The sequence below is a fragment of the Vicia villosa genome, linkage group LG4 (assembly GCF_029867415.1).
Source record: "Vicia villosa cultivar HV-30 ecotype Madison, WI linkage group LG4, Vvil1.0, whole genome shotgun sequence".
Taxonomy (NCBI): domain Eukaryota; kingdom Viridiplantae; phylum Streptophyta; class Magnoliopsida; order Fabales; family Fabaceae; genus Vicia; species Vicia villosa.
Window position 1 is genome coordinate 178424274 of NC_081183.1, and position 12864 is coordinate 178437137.

At 34.5% G+C, this 12864-nt stretch overlaps 1 pseudogene; it reads left to right on the forward strand.

The window, feature by feature from the left end:
* The window catches only part of LOC131598401 (protein RAE1-like), a 32871-nt pseudogene that overhangs the window by 1387 nt on the left and 18620 nt on the right, over positions 1-12864 (forward strand).

Here is a 12864-nt window from a genome sequence, read left to right on the forward strand (position 1 = left end):
GACCCGATATCCACAATTGCCGTCGCCTCCAACATCAACGATGTTATCGATATATTTGTGCATAAAAAGTGGCATCTCATCAATGTAGACAATGGGTGGTTTTTTTATCGGCGGTGTGCGAGGTGACTTTGAAATACGGGCACCTTTGTTACCATTGCACTTGGACTTCGGTGTCGGTGAATCCGGGGAACGATGCATCAACATGTTCAAAGTAGGAAGGAGATCGTTTTGTTGACATGTCATCTTGTGTAATTTTGGACTTTTTCGGTGCACCATTCGTCTTAACCGGTTGAGATGGCGGTTTCAAATCGGTGGTCTCCGGAAATGCGATTTTTCGTAATTCTTCTTTTATATGCATTTTCGTTGTGTCATCCGCTTTAGCAAACTTCTCCATTATCACTTCCAACTCGTCGGAGATGGTGATTTTGGATAACCAACTTGTACAAAATCACAGCTCATAGTCCTTGATCTTATCTTTAATTCTCTTCACAAATTCCATTTGTACCCTCACCCTCATTCATCTATAAAACACATTACTTAGCACACAGAAAACATAAGAAGAAAAACACTAAAAAAAAACTCTGCACTGACCTTCAATATCCAATCTGCTCTTTCTCATAGTACAAAATTTATACCAGTTTTCTTCAATCTTCAACACCATACGCATCAACCATACACACTTCTTCCACCAAAACCGATTCACCACCATAATCACCTCCAAACCTTCATAACCATAACTTACTCTGCATTTTCCGTAAAAAACTTTATCACCTTCACAAAGTTCATGATGCGTTATCTTCGATATCAAATAACATACAACAGCTCACAGTATTGTTAACATCAGCATTTTTTTTTAACACACACCATCAACTTCATTCTGAAAACCATCTGCAAAATCATCAATAAAAACCTTCATACTTACATATTTCAGAATCTCCAACACACCAAAACTCACGTCATTTAGCCCGGGCAGCGATTTAATTCCGTTTCAGATTTCAACTCAGACCGAGCCAACGCGAAGACTCGTTTCACATCATCAACAATACTACAACAACACAGCAGCTTCCACCATTGATTCGCACGCACCAGAACGCCTTAACATTTTCAACGCTCAGTTGAACCGAAAAATGCAAGGGAAACCATTGTCGAAAATCGCCGGAGATTAAAGCGTGGAGAGACGCGAGATCGTCACCATCACCGCTTGCAACTTCGATGTAACGGAAGCATCTTCCTCTTTGTCAGGTATTTCGTAGCTTCATCTTCCTCCATTTTCATGTTACGATTCTGATTTCTAAGTTCTTGAATGTTGCTTGTTTAATAAAGTTTTGAGTATATGTTAATTTTGATTTAAATGTTGTGCTTAGATTTGTGAGTAACATAGGTTAGGATTATTTTGTGATGTTGAGAAATAGGAATAGAGGTTTCGAAAAAAAAATGAACAGGGAGAGTAGTGAGAGTTGAGTAGAGAGCATGAGAGAGGTGAACCTTGATCTTGGGCCTGCACCTTAATGGGCTAGCGCCCTATCTCTTTTTGGCAACCCTTTTTGCTATGTTATGAGCCCATATGTTTTTGTATATTTTTAATTTATATTATTTTAGTTTTAATTGTTATATTTGTTTGTTTTAATTGTTATGCATATAATTAATATTATTTTAATTTTATTTTCTTTTCTCTATTAAAAAGTATTTGTTTTGTTAATTTCATTTTTGTTTAGAATTTAGATTTATATTATATCTATTAAAAACCTCAAAAATATTAGTTTAGTCTTTAAATTCCAATATTAGATAGAATGTATATAACAACTTTAGGACTTAGAATTTCCTTAGTCATTTTCATTCCATTTTCTCTTCTTTTTCTCTTTCAACTTTTAAAATACTTAATAAATATTAAAAAGTGGAGAACGGTGAGTATCATTGCATTGGGATCTAATTCACAACTATCTATATTTTCCTTTAAAAAATACCCAACAAAAAACACATAAAATACCTAATAAATTTTAGATTCCTAAAAAGTAGAGAAGGGTAAGTATCCTTGTATTGGGATTTAATTCACCATTATCTACATCAAAAAACACCAACCAATTCAATTTTTCTTTTTTCTTTAAGAACATGTTAATTCCTTTCCACGACAATTGTTTAAGTCTCCAAAGGTCGAGCAGCAGTGGAATGCGACGTTTAACATCGTTCATTTAAAAAACACAAAACACATCAAAATACCAACTGAACTACGCCTGCTCTCATTCCTTAAAGAGATACGTAGGCATTAAGTCGCGGGGCCTGAACGACCACAATCTTATATATTTCTTTTTTTTCGTGTTTCTTTTCTCTTCCTTTTTCATGCTTTTAGTTTTAGACTTTTAGATAACACCCTTAGATTTAGACTAACAAGAGCGGATCTCGTCAAGTACGACGGACGTGAGGAGTGCTAACCCCTTCTCCTTGCGTAACCGACACCCTTACCCCTTTCTCTTGGTCATAAGACCTTTGTTTGTTTTACCCCATCGGTTTTACTCGATGTTTTTCCTTTCCCATTTTTGGGATAAATAAACAATCGATGGCGACTTTATGATTTTAATCTTGATGATTTCGATCCGGTTGTTTCAGTATTATGCATATTCTTTAAGTTTTTTTGTATTAACTACTAGAATTTGTTATTTTACGTATTAATTTATGCTTTATTTTTCTTGTGTTAGGTATTGGGATATTAGGCAGTCGAATCCGATGCATACTCAGCAACTTCCTGATCGCTGTTATACAATGTCTGTGAACCATCTTTTGATGGTTATGGGAACTGCATATAGGAATTTGATTGTCTTCAACTTGCAGAATCCTCAGGTGATTTTTTATCTTAAATTTTCATTATGTTGTAGCTGGTAGCTTTCTAAATTAGTTTAGAAATAGAATCTAGGCTAATGCCCTAAAACTCCAAACTCCATACACACTCTTGCTTGGAAGTTGATATAGCATTGTGAGACACTCACTGGTTTGAAAAATTAAAAGAAAAAGCAAAGGGAGACCAATTTGGCCATGTTAAGCATTAAGATTACTAACATCATTAGGATTGTTATTGTTAGAGTATTGAGTTATGTTTGTACTATTTGTACTTGACCTAGATTACAAGTATAATAGGCTATAAACTCAATGTTGAACCTTAATTACCAAATGGAATTACAAGCCTAATTTGATCCAAGAATTACATAGTTATAGGTACATGGAAAAGAAAATAAAGAATAACATATATCTTTTCATACTCACAGCTACAAAATGTGTCAGTGAAGGACGGTATAATATAGCTTTATTTGGGTTTGCTGGTAACATAGGATTAGCATTATCTTGTAAGTAAATGGTACGACCAGTCCCAGCTTGCCCCATTCTGAATAAGCTTTGAGCCACTGGATTGGTAAAACGAGCCACTAGGCTCCCACTCCAAACATTGAAGCATCCTAAAAGTATCAATAGTGAGGCTCCGAAAACTTAACCTGTTCACCAATCATCACATTCACATTTTAAAACCAATAGTAATGAAGGTCCATAGCATTTTACCAGCAGTAACAAACCAACCTTGTTGATTTTTGGGTATGGTGGTAAACAATTTAATTAAGTTTGGCGTTTATTGTATAAATGCTTATGTATAAACTATTTCTACAATCAAAGAGAAAACCATGCATAATCTCCGTATAAGCTATTTCTACAAGCTAACTAGGGGAGCCTAAAAACAACGTATAAACATGTCATACGATTTTTCCATAATGCACCTCATTTATCATTTTCAAACAAAAATTGTGTTGTAAAGTATAAGTTTCTAGCTCGTTATGATGGAAGCTACTCAACACAGCATCTCGCAATTTCAAATTTTTACATAATCACGTCCACATACTAACTCGAAAGCTTATATATTAATAACAACATTTTAAGTAAGCTCTCCAAAAAACCCATTTATCATTTTCAAACATATATTACGTCGCAATGTACTCATTTTTGCCTCGTTATGATGAATGCTACTCAACACAGCATCACACAATTTCAAATTCCGCTTCCCAACATCCACAAGAACATGCGGAAAATTATCACTACATGTATCCGTTGATTCTCTTCAACTACATGTATCTGTTGACTTTCAACTACAAGTTTTAGCCGGACCTTTTATTCTCGAACCAAAGGCTCGTGATACCATTGTTGGGGCAATATCGGGAGAAGGGTCAAGCGAGGAGCATTGTTAATTTCCGGGACATTCATTTGAGCAACACACCTTTGAGCAACACATTTGAGCATTGTTAAACTCTTTTATGCAATTTAAAGATTTATACTATCTTTTTTAATTATTATTTAATTAATAATACTCATATTTAATTTTATGGGAAACATTTAAAATATTAAATAATTAATTTAATTATATAAACAAAAATAAGTTACAAATATTTTTATAAACATGAAAAAGTTTACTGTTGATACAATTATTTTTATAAACTGTACTAAGTTGTAAATATTTTTATAAACGGAAAAAAGTCAACTGATGTTACAATTATTTTTATAAAACGGAATAAGTTACAAATACTTTTATAAACGGAAAAAAGTCAATTGTTGATACAATATTTAACGAGTTATTTTATTTTAAAACTTACACAAGTTATTAATAAATTAGAAATGTCCAAATTATTTTATAATTTACAAATAAATTTAGTTAAATAAATTTTTTTATTTATATTATTAATAACAATGACATTTTATCTATACAATAGTAATCTTACTATACGTAAAATTCGTAAATTATAAGTGTTTTAAAATATGATTTTTTATTTAGAAAATATTTAACCCGTGCTTCGCATGGGTCCTAAAGTTACATTTTTAATTTTAAAATATATTTATGACATGATTGAATATTATAATTTTGTTGGATAATGATGTAAAACTAAGTACCATTAAATTATGTCATGTATATTGCATGGTATAAACGCAATCCATATTTATTCACATGTTCATTAACCACTTATCCGTTTTAGCTTGACTTTCCCAACCACGCCTTCAATTCATAAACCTCGGCTATAAAATCACCTTCTATTCTACTTCTCCCCCCAAAACCCAAAAAATTAGAAAATTTCTTCACCCACCTCCTAACCTTCTTGGCCACCTCTGGTGAATTTACCACAATACCTCTAGTTTCGAAAGTTCATTTCCGAAAACGTATTTTTTTTTGAAAAAAAAGGTGTTTTCGGAAATGTATCTCCGAAAAAGTGTTTTTTTTAATATAAAATATTGATTTCGGAGATGCATCTCCGAAATAAAGTTATTTTTCAGAAAATGTGGTGTTTTCGGAAGTTCATCTCCGAATTCACCCCCCTTGGAGGAATTCGAAAATGTACTTCCGAAATATTGTCTGGACAGAAGAAAGATGAAAAACAAGAACGATTCGCTTTATTTAATCGGGTGAAGATTACATCGACCACATTACATAAGATTAAAGTTACATATTGTTAAACACGGGTAGGTGGGGATGAGTCAACATTTTGATAACGTCGTCCGCCGATCTTTGAAGTTTCGCGTCCAACTCGATCGGGCCCTTCGAAGAAAATCGGTCGAACGTTGTCCACAAAACCGCTAAATCTTCGTCGTTCTGGATCTCAAAAGGTGTGAACTTAATGTGTCCCTCGTCGTTAAGCGATGGCGAGCGGTACTCGAGCTTGACAACCTTTCGATTCTCGGGATAGTGCAAAAGCGTGTTGAGCGACGTTATCAACTCCGCAAACGGCGTGTTGCGCGAGAAGCGAAATTGAAACGGCATCGGGTAGCCGGTTTCAAAGTAGACGAATGCTAGGTGGGGGTAGGTTTGTGTCATTTGTGTTTCTAGGTGTGAAGAGGATGAAGAAGAGTGTGTTGTATTTATAGACTTGTTGGAGCAATGATGGCCCAACAAACCTTATCCTGCCTCAGGGGACTTTTCGGAAATGAACTTCCGAAAATTGGAGGCAGACTAGCATATTTCGAAAGTTCATTTCCGAATTATGCAGAAACAGAACAAAATTTTACATTTTGTTGATTGCTTAGTGTGTTGTGTAAATTGAACAAATGGAATTCACAATAAACATAAATTAGACAAAGATGACATAAAACATACTTATATTATATATGTATTGAATCGGTCCGATTTTACATGATAAACAACAATACATACAAAAATGGTCATTACAAACAAAAAACGATCCAGAATAAACTAAAATTCACCGAACCAATCGGTGGATCCTAAGTCCAAAATAGGTATGTTCTTTGACCGCTCTCTATTTTGCTTGCGCTCTTGGCTCATCATTTCTTCAAACTCCACCATTCTTGAAACGAAAGGATCCGGCCAAGTCTCCGCCTCATTTGAACGATGTGCCGTCCATTGACAAGAAGTAGCCGGTATAGGACACCCCGGTTTCAAAAACACTTGAACGAAGTGCCGCGATCGTAGATACCCGGTGCATATGATCCGGCCCGACGCGTCCAATGGCGGTCGACTATGAAGTGGAAAGAAAGTCTCACTTAGTCCAAACCTCATCAAATCGACGCATACAATATCATGTGCACTTGTTATTAGATGACCCATATCGGGGAATGACATCCACTTTGTAACCGGAGCGATACCGGTAAGTGATGGAACAAGTGAATCATGAATTTTCGCAAAGTTTTCTTAATTTTCATATAGTCAGCCGTAGATGTCCCGATACCAAGTCAACTCCGCAATAAGTTCCCGTCGGACTAAAGTGTGATTATTTCCCCTTTTACCGAGAAAACCCGCAACGACCCAATATCCACAATTGCCGTCGCCTCCAACATCAACGATGTTATCGATATATTTGTGCATAAAAATTGGCATCTCATCAATGTAGACAATGGGTGGTTTTTTTATCGGCGGTGTGCGAGGTGACTTCGAAATACGGGCACCTTTGTTACCATTGCACTTGGACTTCGGTGTCGGTGAATCCGGGAACGATGCATCAACATGTTCAAAGTAGGAAGGAGATCGTTTTGTTGACATGTCATCTTGTGTAATTTTGGACTTTTTCGGTGCACCATTCGTCTTAACCGGTTGAGATGGCGGTTTCAAATCGGTGGTCTCCGGAAATGCGATTTTTCGTAATTCTTCTTTTATATGCATTTTCGTTGTGTCATCCGCTTTAGCAAACTTCTCCATTATCACTTCCAACTCGTCGGAGATGGTGATTTTGGATAACCAACTTGTACAAAATCACAGCTCATAGTCCTTGATCTTATCTTTAATTCTCTTCACAAATTCCATTTGTACCCTCACCCTCATTCATCTATAAAACACATTACTTAGCACACAGAAAACATAAGAAGAAAAACACTAAAAAAAACTCTGCACTGACCTTCAATATCCAATCTGCTCTTTCTCATAGTACAAAATTTATACCAGTTTTCTTCAATCTTCAACACCATACGCATCAACCATACACACTTCTTCCACCAAAACCGATTCACCACCATAATCACCTCCAAACCTTCATAACCATAACTTACTCTGCATTTTCCGTAAAAAACTTTATCACCTTCACAAAGTTCATGATGCGTTATCTTCGATATCAAATAACATACAACAGCTCACAGTATTGTTAACATCAACATTTTTTTTAACACACACCATCAACTTCATTCTGAAAACCATCTGCAAAATCATCAATAAAAACCTTCATACTTACATATTTCAGAATCTCCAACACACCAAAACTCACGTCATTTAGCCCGGCAGCGATTTAATTCCGTTTCAGATTTCAACTCAGACCGAGCCAACGCGAAGACTCGTTTCACATCATCAACAATACTACAACAACACAGCAGCTTCCACCATTGATTCGCACGCACCAGAACGCCTTAACATGTTCAACGCTCAGTTGAACCGAAAAATGCAAGGGAAACCATTGTCGAAAATCGCCGGAGATTAAAGCGTGGAGAGACGCGAGATCGTCACCATCACCGCTTGCAACTTCGATGTAACGGAAGCATCTTCCTCTTTGTCAGGTATTTCGTAGCTTCATCTTCCTCCATTTTCATGTTACGATTCTGATTTCTAAGTTCTTGAATGTTGCTTGTTCAATAAAGTTTTGAGTATATGTTAATTTTGATTTAAATGTTGTGCTTAGATTTGTGAGTAACATAGGTTAGGATTATTTTGTGATGTTGAGAAATAGGAATAGAGGTTTCGAAAAAAAATGAACAGGGAGAGTAGTGAGAGTTGAGTAGAGAGCATGAGAGAGGTGAACCTTGATCTTGGGCCTGCACCTTAATGGGCTAGCGCCCTATCTCTTTTTGGCAACCCTTTTTGCTATGTTATGAGCCCATATGTTTTTGTATATTTTTAATTTATATTATTTTAGTTTTAATTGTTATATTTGTTTGTTTTAATTGTTATGCATATAATTAATATTATTTTAATTTTATTTTCTTTTCTCTATTAAAAAGTATTTGTTTTGTTAATTTCATTTTTGTTTAGAATTTAGATTTATATTATATCTATTAAAAACCTCAAAAATATTAGTTTAGTCTTTAAATTCCAATATTAGATAGAATGTATATAACAACTTTAGGACTTAGAATTTCCTTAGTCATTTTCATTCCATTTTCTCTTCTTTTTCTCTTTCAACTTTTAAAATACTTAATAAATATTAAAAAGTGGAGAACGGTGAGTATCATTGCATTGGGATCTAATTCACAACTATCTATATTTTCCTTTAAAAAATACCCAACAAAAAACACATAAAATACCTAATAAATTTTAGATTCCTAAAAAGTAGAGAAGGGTGAGTATCCTTGTATTGGGATTTAATTCACCATTATCTACATCAAAAAACACCAACCAATTCAATTTTTCTTTTTTCTTTAAGAACATGTTAATTCCTTTCCACGACAATTGTTTAAGTCTCCAAAGGTCGAGCAGCAGTGGAATGCGACGTTTAACATCGTTCATTTAAAAAACACAAAACACATCAAAATACCAACTGAACTACGCCTGCTCTCATTCCTTAAAAGAGATACGTAGGCATTAAGTCGCGGGGCCTGAACGACCACAATCTTATATATTTCTTTTTTTTCGTGTTTCTTTTCTCTTCCTTTTTCATGCTTTTAGTTTTAGACTTTTAGATAACACCCTTAGATTTAGACTAACAAGAGCGGATCTCGTCAAGTACGACGGACGTGAGGAGTGCTAACCCCTTCTCCTTGCGTAACCGACACCCTTACCCCTTTCTCTTGGTCATAAGACCTTTGTTTGTTTTACCCCATCGGTTTTACTCGATGTTTTTCCTTTCCCATTTTTGGGATAAATAAACAATCGATGGCGACTTTATGATTTTAATCTTGATGATTTCGATCCGGTTGTTTCAGTATTATGCATATTCTTTAAGTTTTTTTGTATTAACTACTAGAATTTGTTATTTTACGTATTAATTTATGCTTTATTTTTCTTGTGTTAGGTATTGGGATATTAGGCAGTCGAATCCGATGCATACTCAGCAACTTCCTGATCGCTGTTATACAATGTCTGTGAACCATCTTTTGATGGTTATGGGAACTGCATATAGGAATTTGATTGTCTTCAACTTGCAGAATCCTCAGGTGATTTTTTATCTTAAATTTTCATTATGCTGTAGCTGGTAGCTTTCTAAATTAGTTTAGAAATAGAATCTAGGCTAATGCCTAAAACTCCAAACTCCATACACACTCTTGCTTGGAAGTTGATATAGCATTGTGAGACACTCACTGGTTTGAAAAATTAAAAGAAAAAGCAAAGGGAGACCAATTTGGCCATGTTAAGCATTAAGATTACTAACATCATTAGGATTGTTATTGTTAGAGTATTGAGTTATGTTTGTACTATTTGTACTTGACCTAGATTACAAGTATAATAGGCTATAAACTCAATGTTGAACCTTAATTACCAAATGGAATTACAAGCCTAATTTGATCCAAGAATTACATAGTTATAGGTACATGGAAAAGAAAATAAAGAATAACATATATCTTTTCATACTCACAGCTACAAAATGTGTCAGTGAAGGACGGTATAATATAGCTTTATTTGGGTTTGCTGGTAACATAGGATTAGCATTATCTTGTAAGTAAATGGTACGACCAGTCCCAGTTGCCCCATTCTGAATAAGCTTTGAGCCACTGGATTGGTAAAACGAGCCACTAGGCTCCCACTCCAAACATTGAAGCATCCTAAAAGTATCAATAGTGAGCTCCGAAAACTTAACCTGTTCACCAATCATCACATTCACATTTTAAAACCAATAGTAATGAAGGTCCATAGCATTTTACCAGCAGTAACAAACCAACCTCGTTGATTTTTGGGTATGGTGGTAAACAATTTAATTAAGTTTGGCGTTTATTGTATAAATGCTTATGTATAAACTATTTCTACAATCAAAGAGAAAACCATGCATAATCTCCGTATAAGCTATTTCTACAAGCTAACTAGGGGAGCCTAAAAACAACGTATAAACATGTCATACGATTTTTCCATAATGCACCTCATTTATCATTTTCAAACAAAAATTGTGTTGTAAAGTATAAGTTTCTAGCTCGTTATGATGGAAGCTACTCAACACAGCATCTCGCAATTTCAAATTTTTACATAATCACGTCCACATACTAACTCGAAAGCTTATATATTAATAACAACATTTTAAGTAAGCTCTCCAAAAAAACCCATTTATCATTTTCAAACATATATTACGTCGCAATGTACTCATTTTTGCCTCGTTATGATGAATGCTACTCAACACAGCATCACGCAATTTCAAATTCCGCTTCCCAACATCCACAAGAACATGCGGAAAATTATCACTACATGTATCCGTTGATTCTCTTCAACTACATGTATCTGTTGACTTTCAACTACAAGTTTTAGCCGGACCTTTTATTCTCGAACCAAAGGCTCGTGATACCATTGTTGGGGCAATATCGGGGGAAGGGTCAAGCGAGGAGCATTGTTAATTTCCGGGACATTCATTTGAGCAACACACCTTTGAGCAACACATTTGAGCATTGTTAAACTCTTTTATGCAATTTAAAGATTTATACTATCTTTTTTAATTATTATTTAATTAATAATACTCATATTTAATTTTATGGGAAACATTTAAAATATTAATTAATTAATTTAATTATATAAACAAAAATAAGTTACAAATATTTTTATAAACATGAAAAAGTTTACTGTTGATACAATTATTTTTATAAACTGTACTAAGTTGTAAATATTTTTATAAACGGAAAAAAGTCAACTGATGTTACAATTATTTTTATAAAACGGAATAAGTTACAAATACTTTTATAAACGGAAAAAAGTCAATTGTTGATACAATATTTAACGAGTTATTTTATTTTAAAACTTACACAAGTTATTAATAAATTAGAAATGTCCAAATTATTTTATAATTTACAAATAAATTTAGTTAAATAAATTTTTTTATTTATATTATTAATAACAATGACATTTTATCTATACAATAGTAATCTTACTATACGTAAAATTCGTAAATTATAAGTGTTTTAAAATATGATTTTTTATTTAGAAAATATTTAACCCGTGCTTCGCATGGGTCTAAAGTTACATTTTTAATTTTAAAATATATTTATGACATGATTGAATATTATAATTTTGTTGGATAATGATGTAAAACTAAGTACCATTAAATTATGTCATGTATATTGCATGGTATAAACGCAATCCATATTTATTCACATGTTCATTAACCACTTATCCGTTTTAGCTTGACTTTCCCAACCACGCCTTCAATTCATAAACCTCGGCTATAAAATCACCTTCTATTCTACTTCTCCCCCCAAAACCCAAAAAATTAGAAAATTTCTTCACCCACCTCCTAACCTTCTTGGCCACCTCTGGTGAATTTACCACAATACCTCTAGTTTCGAAAGTTCATTTCCGAAAACGTATTTTTTTTTGAAAAAAAAAGGTGTTTTCGGAAATGTATCTCCGAAAAAGTGTTTTTTTTAATATAAAATATTGATTTCGGAGATGCATCTCCGAAATAAAGTTATTTTTCAGAAAATGTGGTGTTTTCGGAAGTTCATCTCCGAATTCACCCCCCTTGGAGGAATTCGAAAATGTACTTCCGAAATATTGTCTGGACAGAAGAAAGATGAAAAACAAGAACGATTCGCTTTATTTAATCGGGTGAAGATTACATCGACCACATTACATAAGATTAAAGTTACATATTGTTAAACACGGGTAGGTGGGGATGAGTCAACATTTTGATAACGTCGTCCGCCGATCTTTGTAGTTTCGCGTCCAACTCGATCGGGCCCTTCGAAGAAAATCGGTCGAACGTTGTCCACAAAACCGCTAAATCTTCGTCGTTCTGGATCTCAAAAGGTGTGAACTTAATGTGTCCCTCGTCGTTAAGCGATGGCGAGCGGTACTCGAGCTTGACAACCTTTCGATTCTCGGGATAGTGCAAAAGCGTGTTGAGCGACGTTATCAACTCCGCAAACGGCGTGTTGCGCGAGAAGCGAAATTGAAACGGCATCGGGTAGCCGGTTTCAAAGTAGACGAATGCTAGGTGGGGGTAGGTTTGTGTCATTTGTGTTTCTAGGTGTGAAGAGGATGAAGAAGAGTGTGTTGTATTTATAGACTTGTTGGAGCAATGATGGCCCAACAAACCTTATCCTGCCTCAGGGGACTTTTCGGAAATGAACTTCCGAAAATTGGAGGCAGACTAGCATATTTCGAAAGTTCATTTCCGAATTATGCAGAAACAGAACAAAATTTTACATTTTGTTGATTGCTTAGTGTGTTGTGTAAATTGAACAAATGGAATTCACAATAAACATAAATTAGACAAA